Genomic DNA, 17,757 nt, shown 5'->3' on the forward strand with positions numbered 1-17,757 from the left:
TTTTTTCATGACCTCCTATATATTTTTCAAATTCATCTGATTTTTGTTCATCCACATCCTCACTGCCTTAGCTTAGCTATTTGTGAGCTCTCACTTGGTTTCCTGCAACAACCTCCTAATTTATACTCTTGCCCTATTTATATGTTACCCTTGTTGCAGCCAGAATAATCTTTTAAAACATCCATTGGATTATGTTACTCTCATACTCAAAACTTCTCAATGGCTCTCCCTTCCTCTCTAAAAAAATCAATAGAAACATATTTTTAAACAATTTTCTGGGAGAGAGAGCATGTAGACTAAGGAGAGAGGAAGACCCAGGAAGGAAGCCTTGAGATGAACTCTTAACCCTCAGGCAGAGGCAGAGGGACTCCCATTTCTGGCAATATGACAGACTAGATATCCTCAACAATCCTCTCACTGAAAGCAACTTAAACTAGTTGACAAAGTTGAAATGCATTTTATGGTGGCAGCAAAAATAAGGAATGCTTTGCCTGGCCAGCGTGGCTCAGTGGTTGAGTGCTGACCTATGAACCCAGAGGTCACGGTTCAATTTCCAGTCAGGGCATATGCCTGGGTTACAGGCTCAATCCCCAGTGTGGGGCGTGCAGGAGGCAGCTGATCAATGATTCTCTCTCATCACTGATGTTTCTAGCTCTCTCCCTCTCCCTTCCTCTCTGAAATAAACAAAATATATATATATATTTTTAAAAAAATAAGGGATACTTATTAGAGGCCAGGACTAAATGCAAGGGGGAACCCAGGAAATAAGCAAAACTGAGAGGCTTTTGCCTTGAGGGCACTTGTCAAATGAGTGAATGTCTTCAGAGTGAGAAGTGTAATTGGGGACCCCTCTGCTTCTGCTTAAAGCTGGGTCCCCAAAAGACTACCCCCTTTTTATAAGGACGAATTACAAATAAACCTACCATCTTTCCTCCACCTCCAGAAAATTGCAAGGAAAATTGTCTGCCTTGGGAACGGACTCTAAATGGAGGGAGAGAAGAAATATATCCCCTGAGAATTTGCAACATAATAGGCATTCACACGGGCTTGCCGCCCCACTTCACACCACACCTGGCAGTCCAAAAACACTCAAGTCAAGCATTAAGGTTAAAGGAAACCTTTATGTGTAGTTCCTGGGCGCCTAGCAGAAATAAATGCAAATCTGTCCTGGAGGTACCCTTCTTCAACACGGGCTTCAAAGAGTTTTCATCAATATACGCTAAAGAAATACGAGGTCATGGTCAAAATCACAAAATAGAAAAGGAAATAATATACCATGAGCAAGGGCCAGCAGAAGCAACAAACAATAGAATCAGATCGCAAAACATTAGCTATTGAAATTACTAGACATAGAATATAAACTAAGTATGTTAAATGTATTTTAAGAAGAGAATAGATTGACAATATGTATAAACCATGACCCAGCACTTTTGAAAAAGACTCGAAAGAACCACTAGAAGTTTAAAATATAAATTCAAAATTAAAAACACAATGGGTGGATTTTTATTTTATTTTTTTATTGATTTCAGAGAGGAACGGGGAGAGAGAGAGAGCGAGAGCGAGAGAGAGAGAGAGCGAGAGAGAGAGAGAAAGAGAGAAACATCAATGATGAGAGAAAAATCATTGATCGGCTGCCTCATGCATGCCCTCTACTGGGGATCAAGCCTGAAACCAGGCATGTGCCCTTGACTGGAATCTAACCCGGGACCCTTCAGTCCTCAGGCGGACGCTCTATCCACTGAGCCAAACCAGCTAGGGCACAATGGGTGGATTGATAGCAGAATAACCACAGCTGGAGAACAGATTAGGAAAGATAGATCTAAATTTCCTTTTTACATAATGTATCACAAAGAGGTGGAAAATATGAAAGAGAGGTTATAAATTATGGAGATATTATAAGAAATATAACAATCACCTAATTGGAATTCCAGGAAGACAGTAGAGGCCAGAAGGAGTAAAAGCGATAATTGAAGACATAATGGCTGCGAATTTCCAAGAAATGACAAGCCATAGACTCAAAAAGCCCAATCTTGTTAAGTAAAAGGAAATTTACACTTAGAAACATTCTAATTACATGCTGAGTTATAAAGCAAATATCAAATAATACGATAAACAAAGAAAAATTTAAAAGCAGCCAGAGAAAGAAAAGACATTATTTTTATCAGGACAACAATTAGACTTCGAAACAACTGTGGAAGTCAGAAAAAATTTGAAATCTTTAGTCTGCTGAAAGATAATTTCTATCAACCTAAATTTGTATATTTTAAGAACAATGAAAAAATCAGACATCTTCAAACAAGCAAACAAAAACAGAATTTGCCACCACCAATAGACCTTCACTAAAGGAAATTTTAAAGCTCTCTAGGTAGGAAGAAAGTGAACACATGGGAGGTTAGAGATGAATAAAGAATGAAGAAAAGTGCTAAATATGTAGTTAGTTGCAAATAAATATTGGCTAAAAATAACACAATAGTATTCTCTTAAGAGGTTAAAAAACTAGCTAGAAATGAAATACATAGCCATCTATAATAATAAAAATGTAATATGCTAATTAGACTAGAAGTCCCTCTGGGCGACCTTCCGGATGAAGCTGAGGCTGTGAGGGAAGCCCGGGTCCAAGGTGCCAGAGGGAAGCCGGTGCCAGCAGCCGGGGGAAGGAAGGCCTACTTTTGCATGAATTTTGTGCATTGGGCCTCTAGTCTCTATATACATGTAAGTTGGGAGGGGAATAATCAGAGTTAAGTGTTCTGCCCTCTTTATTGTTTGGGAGAATGGTAAAGATATTAAGTATCCAAGCTAAAACTTTTAGCATAATCATTTTAAGGGTGTGTGGCTTTTTAACTAAAAAGGAAAAAAGTGGAAAGCAAAAAATAATCAATACAACAGTAAATGAAAACAGAGAAAAAAGAAATATTGAAGGTTTAAGACTCATAAAAAGCACAAAATAGGATGGTAGGAAAACAAATATATCAGGAATTAAAATAAGCAAAAATAGACTAAGTGCCCAACTTATAAAGCAAAAATTTACAGGTGGTGTGTGTGTGTGTGTGCATACATATATATTCTGTTTTAAAGAATTCAGCTATATTCTGTTTAAGTCACATTTAAAACATAATGATTCAGAAAAATTGAGAATAAGAGTGTGAAAAAATTTATACCATGCAGACACTAATCAAAAGAAAGTTGGTATTGCTATATTAGTATCAGACAAAATAGTCCTTAAGACAGAAAGCTTTAAAAAGAATCATTTCATAGGGATAAAAGATTCAGTTCTTCAGGAAGATGTAAGAGTTCTCTAAACTTATAAGTACTTAGATCAAGCTGGCAAAATCAGTAGGGAGATAGAAGATCAGAACAACACAATCAACAAGCTGGCTCTAATTGAATAAGTAGATAGAACACTGCACCTAACAACTACAGAATACACATTTGTTTCAACCAACATGGAGTATTTTTTGAAAATTAACCACATGCTGAGCTATAAAGCAAATATCAACAAGTTTCAAAAAACTGAAATCAATAACAAAAGGACGACTAGAAAAAGATCATATGTAGAAAATTAATATATCCTCTACTAAATAACCTATGGGTTAAAGAAAAAATTATGACAGAAATTAGAAAATACTTAGAATGTGTGAAACAAAAATACTATAGATCAAGAAGTATTCAATGCAAATAAAGCAACAACTAGTGAGAAATTGCATCCTTAAATACTTTTATTAGGAAAGATGGAAGGCTAGCAATTAATAAGCTAAGAAGTTAAAAAAATAATGAAATAAATAAAGAATAAAAGAGTGGAAATAATAAAGATAATAGTAGCAATCAATGAAGTAGAAAAAATACAAAAGAGAAGATTAAAAAGACCTACAATTCTTTGAAAAGCCTTCTGTAGATCAATATTAGAACAAAAGTAATCATAACTATAGTTGATGCTGACAATTAAATGGTTAATAAGGAGAATTACAAACAACTTCAAGACTGTGAACTGGAACATATAGAGAAATGGATAAATTCCTACAAAAATGTAACTTACAAAACTTCTTTAAGGAGAAAAAGAAAATAATTTCAAAAAATTAAAGAAATCAGTTGTTTAAAATTATCTCACAAGGTAAAAATTAAGACCAGACCATTTTTTGTTGTGTTTATTTTATTTTAAATTGTTTTATTGTAATAATTTTCCATCATGCAAAAATGTAGGTCTTCATCTTCTGTGCTTACTGCTATTGCAATGTCTACCATAGTCTCTACAATTCATTTATTTGCCTGTTTCTGACATTAAAGCTAGATTATAAGCTCTTGAGCAAGAAATTGAATTGAACATCTTATAAGTGCTTCATAGACTATACTACCTATTAAGAAAATGACCAATTTGCCTCATGTGCTTCAGCAAAGAATAAATTTTTATAGTACAATTACGTTGAGTTAACCATGTGCTAAAGATAAGCAAAATTAGATGTAGCCTCTTTCCAATGGCCGTAGCTCCTACATGTAACCATTATTACATATATTCTTGTCCTCAATTCCTTTTTAATGACATAGCCATGGAAAGAAAAGAATACATTTTATTGTACTTTTGTCTAATTGAGATGGTTCTGTGCTTCCCCATCATATAGTCATTAAGATACTCAGCATTTTATTCATACTTCAAGTTTTTCCCACAGCAAAATAAACAACATTTGTAAACATGAAAGTGTTTCTCTTTTCTCCCAAGAAATCGAGGGGAAATGATCTCTTGCTGGTTTTAAGGCTAAGGCTTCCGCTGGTACATTAAGTGTCGGTGGCCCTCTGGTAATAGTGTTCGCCACGGCTTCGCCCAGTGTGTTGTGTGAGCCCTTGACTAGACTTTTTTCTCAACGACTTCCAACTGTACCTCATCTGCCCAAGAGACGTTTCATGGTGTGGTTTCCTATTGACAAATGTCTTTCTTGCACTCTTCTCAGTGCCGCTCTGTCTGAAGCAAGTCGGTTCCTTTTGGCAGAAAACACTATTCATGAGAAAAAATTTCCTAATGAAAAGAATCCCAGACTTCAGTGCTGAGTGCTAGCAACTTAAGGAAAAGCACAGCTGCATGAGGATTAGAATGTTATATGTGTGATTGACTTCAGGCTCCAACCAAAGCAAAGATGGCATCAAGGCAAATCCTCTTATGCTTTAACTCGCTCTGAACCGCCCCTCAGATGTCAAGGTTCATGGTAAAATGTGTCCAATCTATTCCCTGAAGTACTTTGAGCCTCTAAATCTTTGAAAGAGTATTTCACTCTTTCATTGCAGGTTCGAAAAGCATCGTCAGGGAAGCTGAAATAGAGTTACTTGGTAGTCTCGTGTTAGATTCCTTATTTCTCTAGAGAAGCACCTTCTCCTATTACTGGGCACTTCTTAGAAGATTTTAAAAACAAGGCTCAGGTGATATGAATGTTTCTGCCCTATTTGCAGTAGGATTGGTTGGATCAATGGTTTTCAAACTAAGTTCTGAACGTGCTCCTGGGTTCCTTGGAAATCCCTCAGGATCAAGAGGGATGAATAAATGAGTATCCTCACCCCAGTTCCAATGCCAGCAGCTCTGTTTTTGTCCATTTTATATAAATTGGGCTCTAACACATATTCACTTGAAGAGAAGAAAGAGTTTCAGTGCTTAAAAATGTTTTTTTTTAAATAAACAGAACTAGAATACTTTTTCTTTATTCAGTAGTTAGCATACACTGCATGTAATTAAAGTAGGTTTAGAACACTGATATTGCTGCTAGTTCAGAGCAGTGACACCTTTATTTTCTTATTTATACTACAGATATTTATTGAACTTTTCCTATGTACTAGGCACTGTGCTAAGGGCTAGGATATAATATAGGCATGGTACCAGCCCTCATAGACTGTGTGGTCTAGTGGAAAGATAGTTAAATAGGTAATTACCATGCATTGTGATAACTAGTTTTGTGTGGTGGGGGAAGAGAGTCAAGAAAGACTTCTGAGTGTAGGAAAGTAGGAGTGTTCAGGAAACGAGACTAATATATGTAAAAGCCTGTGGGTGGGAGAGATCACGAATCTCTTGAAGAACTGGAAAAAAAAGTACTAAGTCTGGAGTGTAGAGTGCAAATTAGAGGAGCCTTGGAAGCTATCTAAAGGAGTATGCACTTTAATTTAAGAGCCATGGGCAAAACCATCACATTTCTGTTTTTAAAAGCTCACTTTGGCTGTAGGGTGGAGAATGGAATGAAGAGGAGCAGAGCGGAGAACCAGAGGAGAAGACTGTTAGAGTGTTCCAAGTGAGAGCTCCCTTGGGTTAAGTGAGCAGAGAGCAGATGGAAGGGTGTGGCCAGATTCCAGAGATAATGCGGGTTTAGATTCTAGTTATTTGATGATTAATGGAATGGGTGTTGGGTATGCAAGAGAGAGGTTCAAGGATGCTGTTCAGTTTTCTGGCTCAGGCAGCTGAGTGGATAGTGGAGTCATTCATGGAGATAGGGAACTCAGGGGAGAGGGTCAGCTTTGGAGGGAAGGTGATGAGGTTCATTTTGGACATGCTGAGTCAGAGATCCCTGTGGGCCATCGATGTGTCGATGTTAGGTAAGCCGTGGCCGTTTGGGCCTGTAGGTTAGGACATAGTCTGGGCTAGAGATGTAGTTGTGGGACTCACCAGGGAAGAGGTGGTGACCAGTGTCTTGAGCGTGAAGTGAATGACAGGTCCTGGAGAGAGTGAGTGGGCTACTCGTATAAAAAGGATTAGAGGACCAAGAGAAGGAAAACAGAGAAGGTGGTGTCATAGAAGCCAAGAGAAGAGAGCGGTTCAAGGAGGGGCGAGTGAGCAGTGGTGTTAAATGTTGCAGAGGTCACAGTCTGAAAAGTGTCTTCAAAATGTAGGTCTACATTCTGTCAGTGACAATAGTCAAAAGCTGTTGGCGATTGCCTTTGATCTAATCGATACGTTTTCTGTACTAGTCCAGAAACAAACCTCATGTGTAAACGGAACAAAATTAACCAGGAAATGGCACCTTTAATTTTCAGTGAACTGCTATATCAATGGGGAGTTTTTGTAGATATCTGAAGAGGTTTAAAAACCAAACAGCTAATTATTGAAAAATCTCTCCCCACATATATGTAGGCAAGCAGCTAAAGCTCTCTCTAATGTGATTTTCCTAAAAACCAAAAGCAGGAGTTTTTTACGGTTTACTCTTTAGTGTAGTATAATGTTAGTGTAATGTAAAATGTAATAAATATAACTTGGAGATAAACCACTAGAACAGGTGGGACACACACACACACACACACACACACACACACACACACACTAAAATACTTTGCAAAGTCATGTTAACCCACAATTACATTTCCCTCAGTCTTACTTTCACCCTTCACCCAGCTCCCCTTACCTTCTGTCCCCTTTCCACCTGTAATTTGGGGTGACTTTATGGGAGCTATGCTTGCTGGTAAATATGTTGAATTTGGGATTCTTCACAGGATGGAATAGTGTTTTCCATGAGGTACGTGGTTCTTTGCAGATATTCACCGCTCTATAAACCACATGGCTGGAAGGAAACGTATCCAGCCTAACTTCCTCCTATTTTAGTCAAAGAAATTAGGGTAGAAAGAAATGAAGTCACTTGAGCAATGACACTTCAGGCACTGAATAGGCCACTGAAGTAGGTCCACATATAGCCTGCACTGTATGTATAAAAATAATGCTTCTTGGAGATGACAGAGAGAATTAAAATATGTTCTGTCCTGCTTTATACAAGACTGAATCTGTTCATGTCAAGTTGCTAAACCATTCGGATATAAAATAAAAAGGTTTACTGTAGTAATGTTTGAGAGGCATTGTGAAACCAGTCCACAAATATAAATTCTCTTGTATTTTCTGTTTCAATGCACTTTGTGCAAAAATTTATTTCCAAGGAGATTGAGAGGTGCACACTGATATATTCTGTGTTAGTCTGTGTAGCCTGAATCTTGGTCCAGGGTACTTTCTACTACAGCACTCAAACTCATCCATCATCCCTTTCCCAATAGTACCAATATTTTGATCTTCCAATGGGATGTCAGAGATTCATGCGGCTGCTTGGATAGGATTTGCAATGGGACAGGGAGAGACTGAGCCAGGAGATGCTAAGTCCAGCTGTCGTTGATCCAGTTTGGTGTAAGAAAAGAATGGCTTTCTGTGCATAGACCCGCTTCTGAGCTGCCAAAGAGCTTAAAGGGATGATACAGGAGGTAGCTCTCTGAATATTGGAAATCCCAAACTCATGGAAGGTGATGGAGTATAAGGAAAGACATTAGACTGCGGAGTCAATGGACTTAGCTTAGAATCCCGGCTATGCTTCTTAGTAGGAATGACACTTTTCAAATTTATTTTCAATTCTCTAAGCCCCCAGTTTTCCCATCTGTAAAATGGGGTGGTGAAGATGCAATGAAATAACATACTTTAAAAAAACCCAAAAAACAGTAAATTATGTAAGTTTTAGTTTCACTTTTCTTCACCTTAAATTCCTTAGGTTCCTTCCACCTCAGGCCCTTCTTCTTTGCACCCCCACCAAATGGCTCTGCTAAAGAAAGACTCAGGCTTTTGCTGAACTACTCCTGAAGAAAAGCATCTTGAAATTTGGACCTACAGTTTCAGAAGAAGTTTACATGGTAAGCAAACACGATTGTGTTTTTTCTTTTTAGTTTTATTTCAACATAATTGACATATAACATTGCATAAGTTTAAAGTGTACAACATACTGATTTGATTTATGTGTATATGTTGCAAAATGGTTACCACAATAAAATTAGTTAACATCCATCACCTTTTTGATGATAGTCATTCTTACATGTGTGAGGTAATACCACATTGTGATTTTTATTTGCATTTCTCTAATTATTAATGATGGCCAACACTATGGTGACAAAGGGAAAATTATTTGTGACAAAGAAAAATGACTTACAATTTAAAATACCCAACTGATTTCAAAGGAAATTCTTCATTTGCTGAACAGAGTGATGAGTATGAGGATGCAAGGTTAAGAGAGTTAACTAACTAGTTTTGCATTAGACCAAAAAAAAAATTATTTTGTAGGAGGAAGGCAGAGCTAAGGGACAATGCAGTGAGACCCAGAACCCAGGGAAACTTAGAACCTATATGTGGACAAGACTCAAGGGTGAAGAAGTAGCTGAGGGGAACTTTCTGGGGAGACCCAAGTTGTTTAATGGGAGTTCATATTAAAGTGTGCCATGTGGTGCTTAATATAATCCTTTAACGCTCCACTCCATGAAATCTACAATAAAACCCATGTTTCTTGTTAGTGTCTTCTGGGAGTTGAATTTGATCTTGTTCAGAAGTGTAGAACTGCTGAGTCCTACTTCATGGTGTCTGTGAACTCAGGACAGGGCTGGGAGGCCCAGGCATATCTGGGTCACATTACTTATAAATATCAGTATCCTCAACTGAAGACCTACATTCTTTTTTAAAAGCAGAATAAAGAAATAAACACCTGGAAACTGTCATCATTGGGCTCAGAATAATATAGCTTGGCTCTGAAGGATGAAGGTAGAGTTTCATCTGACAAAAGTACACAAAGTTCAGATTTTGGCTTACCCCAGAACTCCCCTATGTACCTCACAAAATTGTTTTAGATCTTTCACTCCAAATGTTTCCAACGTAACGATGTCACTTGTCCAGACCATGTATTCGATGCTGCAAAATTTGTGTGAGAAGTCAAAGAGCAAAACAGTACTCAGAAAATCCTAAGGCAGAGACTTTCAATTGACTGAGAACTCCTTCCATGCTCAGAAACTCAACAGCAGCAGCCTTCCCAGCTCACCTGTGAGGTAAGGGGGTAATAGGTTAGGTTTTCAGAGCTCCCAGCAGAGCTTGTGGTCACATTAGGCTCCATAGCTCTACCTCCCCACAGTTGTCTTTGTTTTTTGTTTTGTTTTTGTTGTTGTTTTGTTTTGTTTGTTTTACAATGGAACAGGGTCTATTAGGAAGCAAGAAGTAGCTTTTAAGAAAAAGGTCACAAAAACTCATACCTTGAAAAAGTGATAAGAGTGGACATTGGATATGGAGGAAGGTGACCGAGTCCAGGAGAGACTCTGGGAAGCGTTTAACATTGGAGAGCAGTGCGCGGTGTACAGCTTGGCAGTAATGGTTACTCAGATGAATAAAGCTGCAGGGATTTGTTGTGGGGGCTTAATTGCTTCAAGCCTTTGGTGCCACTTTCAAAACAGCTACCAATTTTAATTGGAAAACTGATTCTACAGCATGACTGGCAGGTACAAATGAGTGGACGGTGCTCTGCTGCAGGATAGCATACAGATATCCCTGAATGGGCTGCAGTGAGTCACCACATAAGCCAGCTCTAAGAACTGAGCGTCCTATGTAGAGGAAAGCATAAGATTCAGAGTCAGATGGCCAAGAGAAAACCCAAGCTCTACGTCTGTCTATCAAGTAGTAGGCCACTCAGTTCTTCTGAGCCTCAATACCCTTTTCTATAAAATGCGGCACGATGCGTCACATGATAGTTATAAGCCTCAATGGATATAAAACGTATATTAATTTTTTTTTCTTAATTACAAAAGTAATGCATGTTCAATGCAAGAAACTTGGAGAACAAAAAAAGACAAAGGATGCCCTGGCTGGGTGGTTCAGTTGATTGGAGCATCGACCCATGCACCAAAAGGTGGTGGGTTCAATTCCCAGTCAGGGCACATACCCAGGTTGAGGTTCAATCCCTAGTTGGGGTTCAATCCCTAGTACGGGAGGCAACTGATCCATGTTTCTCTCTCACATCAATGTTCCTCTCTCTCTCTCTCTCTCTCTCTTCTTCCTTTCTCTCTCTAAAAACAACAACAAATCAATAAAAACATATCCTCAGGTGAGGATTAAAAAGAAAAAAAGATAAAGTAAAACAAAAACGTATTCAGAATTTTACCAACCAAGGACAAGATGTAGTATTTCAATATGTCTTCAATTTTTTAATATGTATGCGCGCGCACACACACACACACACACACACACACACACACAGAGTACACTTTCTTTTAAACAAAAATAGCATTTTAACTGTGCATACACTTTGTAGATTGCAATATATTGAAAAATATTTCCCATGTCAATAATCTTCTCCTACGTGTTTAGGAAAGCATTTTTAGAACTGAAAAGGGCCATTCAAATATCAGTAGTCATTATTAAAACATGAATGAGTGTATATATTCTTCTCTTCCTCAACAAACACAAAAACCCAAGCACCCAAAAAAGCCATTCTGCATCATTCTATTGGCAATTCTCTAAACAAAAGTTATGATAAATAGAATCATTTTTGTCTATCTTTTCTTATTTCTCTTTTGGTCTTTTCTGTCTAGCAACTAGGAAGACAAATGTTACCAAATGAGATTATGTGATGGCATTTTATTTTTTAAAAAAATATGTTTTATTGATTCTTACAGAGAGGAAGGGAGAGGGAGAGAGAGTTAGAAACATGGATTAGCTGCCTCCTGCACATGCTCCACTGGGGATGTGCCCGCACCAAGGTACATGCCCTTGACTGGAATCGAACCTGGGATCCTTCAGTCCGAAGGCGGACGCTCTATCCGCCGAGTCAAACTGATTAGGGCTGTGATGGCATTTTAAAGCTTTAAAGGCCTTTGATTCATTCCCTTCAAATTTGTTTTGGCAATGATGCATGGGTTCTGTTGAGACAGGCTACATGTATGTGTGCCATGGTATTTTCCATTAACATAATTTAAAAAATAATTATCCAGAAATCTGGACCTACTGCCCCCTTGTTTTCCATGTCCAAGTTCTTTTACTCCTGTGAAGAATACATATGTACACAACTAAAAATAAATTGCAAGTCTGATTTTGAAATGGTTAAAAAATGGTGACTGGGCAAATTAATTTGTTGTAAGGATGTTTTACCCATTTTCCCTACTTCATTTGACCTGGATTGAGATTTAGAGATGTGGATCCTTGTTTTGACTCTTACTATTCATGTATCATGGACAAGCCCACCCTTTTCTCAACCTTGGTTTTCTCATCTGTAGAATGTCAGGAGTAGAATAGATCATCGCTAAACGTCTAAGATTTTCCAGGCCATGTTCAGAGAGTCAGGTGACACTCTGAAGGCACACCAGAGATAATGTAGACAGATAGGCCCTGGAACAGCTCTAGCCAGTTACTGAAATATTAAAATCTTCTGTATCACTTATTAACATCCCTGCTTGAGCTTTCAAGTGCCCTCTTTTCCTAATTCTTCCCCATTTAACTTCCCTGGCCCCTCCTCCTGGACCCCAGACTCCTCCAAATTCCAGCAGCTTAGCAGCCTCCAGCTGGCATCCATTCTGATTGGTTAGAGCCTGATTCCATCCAGTTTTAAACTATTTTGAATATCATCCCTGGGCATAAGGAGCTCCTTTGCCTCCCTACTGCACAGTGCATGCCAGCTCATGACAGAGGCCAAATCATTATCCCGGTGACCAAATCTTCTCAAGTTCACAAAATTGGAGACTATGTTTAATATTGGCTATTTTACATGTAGAAAATGAAAACCTTAACTAAACTTTGTAAGTTTTATCAACTTAGGTATAATTTAAAGTAGTTGATACATTTATTTTTCTATGTGTGTTCAGTTGTTTTTATTGTTTTAAAAAGGAAAGTGAAATTTTAAAAAATGTAGTTTTAGACATCAGTATAGAAGGACATAAATATATTCTTCTTTTCTTTTTTAAAAATATTTTTATTGATTTCAGAGAGGAAGGAAGAGGAAGAGAGAGATAGAAACATCAATGATGAGAGAGAATCATTGATTGGCTGCCACCACCCAGGGATCAAGTCCCTGAGCCACTGGAAACCACTAATGTACTGTCTGTGTCCATGGACTTGCTTTGTCTGGAAACTTCATATAAATGGAATCATACAATATCTGGTCTTTGTGACTGGCTTCTTTCACTTAACATATTATTTTCAAGGGTATGAGTGTATTCTGTCTTTCTTTCTTTTTTTAAATCCTCATCCAAGGATATTTTCCCATTGATTTTTAGAGAGAGTGGAAGAGAGAGGGAAAGACAGAGAGAAACATTGATGTGAGAGAAACACATTGATTGGTTGCCTCCTGCACAAGTACAGACCAGGGCCTGGGCTGGGAAGGAGCCTGCAACCCAGGTATGTGCCCTTGACCGGAATCGAACCTGGGACCCTTCGATCCACAATCTGGTGCTCTATCCACTGAGCCAAATCAGCGAGGGTGGTATGAGTGTATTCTTGAAGTTTCAATAAAATTGAAAGCAGGAGCGATTCTGGGCAAAAGTTTGAAGACACAATAACGTTTGGATTTGGCATCCTCTGACCTCCTCTCTTAGATCCAGCTCCCCCACCTCTAGGCAGTTTCCCAGTTGTGGCCTTATCTCCTCCCCCACAATTTTTTTTTCAAATACCTCAATCTATGGAGATCTGTTTTATCTAAACTTTCACAAACTTGTTGAAATAAGGAGTCATGAGTAGTTAATATGCTACTCTCCCCAAAGGTAAATTACTTTTAGCTAATAATTTCTTTTTAAAAAAATATATTTTTATTGATTTCAGAGAAGAAGGGAGAGGAATAGAAAGATCAATGATGAGAGAGAATCATTGATCAGTCGCCTCTCAAATACTACCTAATGGGGATCAAGCCTGCAATCTGGGCATGTGCCCCCGACCAGAATCGAACCGGGGACCCTTCAGTCCACAGGCCAACGCTCTATCCACCAAGCCAAACCAGCCAGGGCTAGCTAATAATTTCTTATCAGCAAAAATAGTTTTCATTTTGGAGCCCCAACTTAGGGCTGGGCCCTGTACTAAGCATATTTTTATGCCTCATTTTAGGTAATTATTGCTAACCAGGTAGGTGTATATTAGTATTTTAATTTCACAGAGGAGAAGGTAGAGGTTCAGAAAAGTTAACTATCTTCCCCAAGGCAACCAGTTTATCAAATGGTAGAATCAGGATGTCCATCCAGATGTGTTTGATTTCAAGACCAATGCTCTTAATTACTTAATTTCACAGAGTTTAAGACATAGGTTTTTCATATTTTAGTATATCTGAAATTGTGATACCTTTTACAATTGATGGTATCTTATTATAATGGGCATTGTTTTTTGATTCTTAGTAATACATAAAATAGTATATCTTGCAATTGATTTTATCTGTTTTGATAAAAGTTGGCGCTAAACAATATTATCTCCCTAAAGGAATTAACCTTTGATAATGAAATTTAAGACATTAGTGAGATTTCGGATGAGAGGAGGAGAAAGGTTTTGAGGGGAAATTCCCTCACCAACATAGCAGTGTTTCACATAATACCGATACCTACCTGCTTCTTCTGTGGATAAAAGTGACCTGGCAGCCCTAACCGGTTTGGCTCGGTGGATAGAGCATCGGCCTGTGGACTCAAGGGTCCACGGTTCGATTCCGGTCAAGGGCATGTACCTTGGTTGCGGGCACATTCCCAGTAGGGGGTGTGCAGGAGGCAGCTGATTGATGTTTCTCTCTCATTGATGTTTCTAACTCTCTCTCCCTCTCCTTCCCTCTCCCTTCCTCTGATGTTTCTAACTCTCTCTCCCTCTCCCCCCTGTAAAAAAACAATAAAATATACTTTAAAAAAAAAAAAAGTGACCTGGCAAATACTATCTGCAGAAGGCCTTAGTCGCAGACACTGCTGCTTTGAAAGCTCTGCTTTTCCATCTCACTGTAGAGCAGCGATGGTCTTGGAACATCAGTTAAAGGTGTCAGAGTAATTCAAATTGTGTGGCCAACGCTTAAGCCATATTTAAAATCATTCTGCTTTGCACCTCCTTTTCTTTTTATCACATTTATAAAGTGATAACTCATTTTGGTCATAAATCTTATGATGAACATGCCTTTTTTCCCTTTTGTATGTTGTGGTTTTGTTTATAAAACTTTTTTTTCTACTATAACTGTCATAGTTAGTCAACTGGAATGATAGCAGATAAGAACTTAATGTCAACAAGTAAGCAGGTCAACTTTTTCACTAGCCTTAGTAGAGACTAAGATAATATTTTAGCAGTGAAATGTCTGGTTATGATCATTTTCTGTGTTATTTACATGATACCAAATAAGTTTGCCAAATTGTAGAAACTTTTTTCTTTGTTTTAAAAATTGAGATGTAATTGATGTGTAACATTGTGTTAAAGTGTAATACACACACACACACACACACACACACACACACACACACTGAGTGGCCAGATTATTATGATCCCTGAACGCATAATAATCTGGACACTCAGTGTGCGTGTGTGTGTGTGTGTGTGTGTGTGTGTGTGTGTGTGTGTGTGTATTAGAGGCCCGATGCATGAATTCGTGCATGGGTCGGGTCCGGCCAGTCTGGCCAGGGGGAGGGGACATGGGCAGTTGGCCGGCCTGCCTGCTGGTCGAACTCCTGGTCGAGGGGACAATTTGCATATTAGCCTTTTATTATATAGGATATACACTGAGTGGCCAGATTATTATGCATTCAGAGATCATAATAATATGGCCACTCAGTGTGTGTGTGTGTGTATATATATTCAACACCTCTCTCATTTCTTTTTTGTGGTCAGAACAATTCAGTCTAGTCTCTTAGCAACTTCAAAATTTATAATACAGTGTAGTTGACTATAATCACTATGCTGTACATTAGGTCTCCAGAAGTGAGATCATACAGTATTTGTCTTTCTTTGACTGACTTATCTCACTTAGCATAATGTTCTTAAGGTCCATGTTGTTGCAAAGCAGGGTTTCCTTCTTTCTTATAGTTCAACTATAGGCCTGATGCATAAAATTCTTGCAAGGGGCTCAGCCCTCACAGCCCCGGCTGCCTCGGCCCTCGCAGCCCCAGCTTCGTCTGGAAGGTCGTCTGGATGGTTGTTCTGCTGTTCGGTCTAATTAGCATATTAGCTCTTTATTATATAGGATAATATTCCTGTTTGTGTGCATGTATGTGTATCTCACATCTTCTTTATCTATTCATTCACTGACAGACACATAGGTTGCTTCCATATCTTAGCTATTGTGATAATGCTGCAATAAACCTGGGAATGCAGACATCTTTTCACTATACTGTTTTCATTTCTCTTGGATATATACCCAGTTGTAGGATTACTGGATTATACAGTAGTTCTATTTATTATTTTTTTGAGGACCCTCCATGTTGTTTTCCATAGTGGCTGCACCAATTTATATTCCCACCAACAGTGCACAAGAATTCCCTTTTCTCCACACTCTTGTGATCTTTTGTCTTCTTAATTATAGCCATTCTTATAGGTCTGAGGTGATATCTCATTGTGGTTTTGATTTGCATTTCCCTGATTATTATTGATGTTCAGCATTCTTTCATGTACCTGTTGGCCATCTAGATATTTTCTTTGGAAAAACATCTATTAAATTCCTCTGCCCATTTTAAAATCAGATTGTTGGGGGGGGGGGGTGTTGGTTGTTGTTGTTAGTGAGTTGTATGAGTTCTTTCTATATTTTGGATATTACTCCTTATCCAATATATGGTTTATAAATATTTTCTTATATTCTATAGGTTGCTTTTTAATTTTGTTGATTGTTTCTTTTGCTATAGAGAAGCCTTTTAGTTCAATGAAGTACTACTTACTAATTTTTGCTTCTGTTGCTTGTATTTTTGGTGTCATATCCAAAAAATCACTGCCAAGACCAATGTCAAGAAGCTTTCCCCCTGTGTTTTCTTATATGAGTTTTATGGTATTAGGTCTCGTGTTTAAATCTTTAATCCATTCAGTTAATTTTTGTGAGTGGTATAAGCTAGGGATCCACTTTCATTTTCCTCATGCAGTTTTATGGTTTTCACAGCACCATTTGTTGAAGAGATTATTCTTTCTCCATTGAGTATTCTTGGCTCTCTTTTCAAATATTAGTTGACCATTTATGTGGGGTTTATTTTTCAGGTTCTCATTTCTGTTCTATTGGTCTATATGTCTAATTTTACTCCAGTACCATACTGTTTTAATTACTATTGCTATGATAGTAAATAATATATAGCTGCTATAGTATAGTTTGAAATCAGGAAGTGTGATGCCTCTCTGGCTTTGTTTTTTCTTACGGTTGCTTTGGCTATTTGGAATCTTTGTGGTTCCACACATGTGTTTGTTTTTAGTTCTGTGAAAAATACCATTGGAATTTTTATAGGGATTGCATTAACTTTATAGCTGGCTTTGGGTAATATGGGCATTTTCATGATATTAATTGTTTGGATCCATGCACATAAAATGTCTTTCCATGTGCATCTTCTTTAATATTTTTCATCAAAGTCTTATAATTTTCACTGTACAGATTTTTCACTTTCTTGGTTAAATTTATTCCTAAATATTTTATTTGTTTTGATGCTATTGTGAATAGGATGGGTTTTTAAATTTATTTTACAGATTTTTTTTTTAAATTTCTTTTTTGTCCCAACAGTTGTTCAGGAATGTGTTGTTTAGTCCCAACATGCTCGTAAATTTTCCAGCTTTCCTCTTATTGTTGATTTCTAGTTTCATACCATTGTGGTCAGAAAGGAGATTTGGTAGGATTTCAATCTTCCTAAATTTGCTAAGACTTGTTTTGTGGTTTATCACATGATCTACCTTGAAGAATGTTCCATGTGCTCTTGAGAAGAATGTATTTTCTGCTCTTATTGGATGAATTATTCTACAAATATTTGTGAGGTTCATGTGGTTTGATATATGGTTAAAGTCCAACATTTTCTTATTGATTTTCTGTTTGAATGCTGCAAGTGGGGTATTAAAGT

At 37.8% G+C, this 17,757-nt stretch overlaps 1 protein-coding gene across 6 annotated transcripts in view; it reads left to right on the forward strand.

The window, feature by feature from the left end:
• EHBP1 (EH domain binding protein 1) overlaps positions 1-17,757 on the forward strand; it is a 442,179-nt gene that overhangs the window by 7,346 nt on the left and 417,076 nt on the right. For all 6 annotated transcript variants that reach the window (XM_054728303.1, XM_054728309.1, XM_054728302.1 and 3 more), the window contains exon 2: positions 8,484-8,622. The gene's annotated coding sequence lies outside the window, so the exon portion shown is untranslated. The remainder of the gene's footprint in view (positions 1-8,483; positions 8,623-17,757) is intronic.

The sequence above is a fragment of the Eptesicus fuscus genome, chromosome 16 (genome assembly GCF_027574615.1).
Source record: "Eptesicus fuscus isolate TK198812 chromosome 16, DD_ASM_mEF_20220401, whole genome shotgun sequence".
NCBI classification, from domain to species: Eukaryota; Metazoa; Chordata; class Mammalia; order Chiroptera; family Vespertilionidae; genus Eptesicus; species Eptesicus fuscus.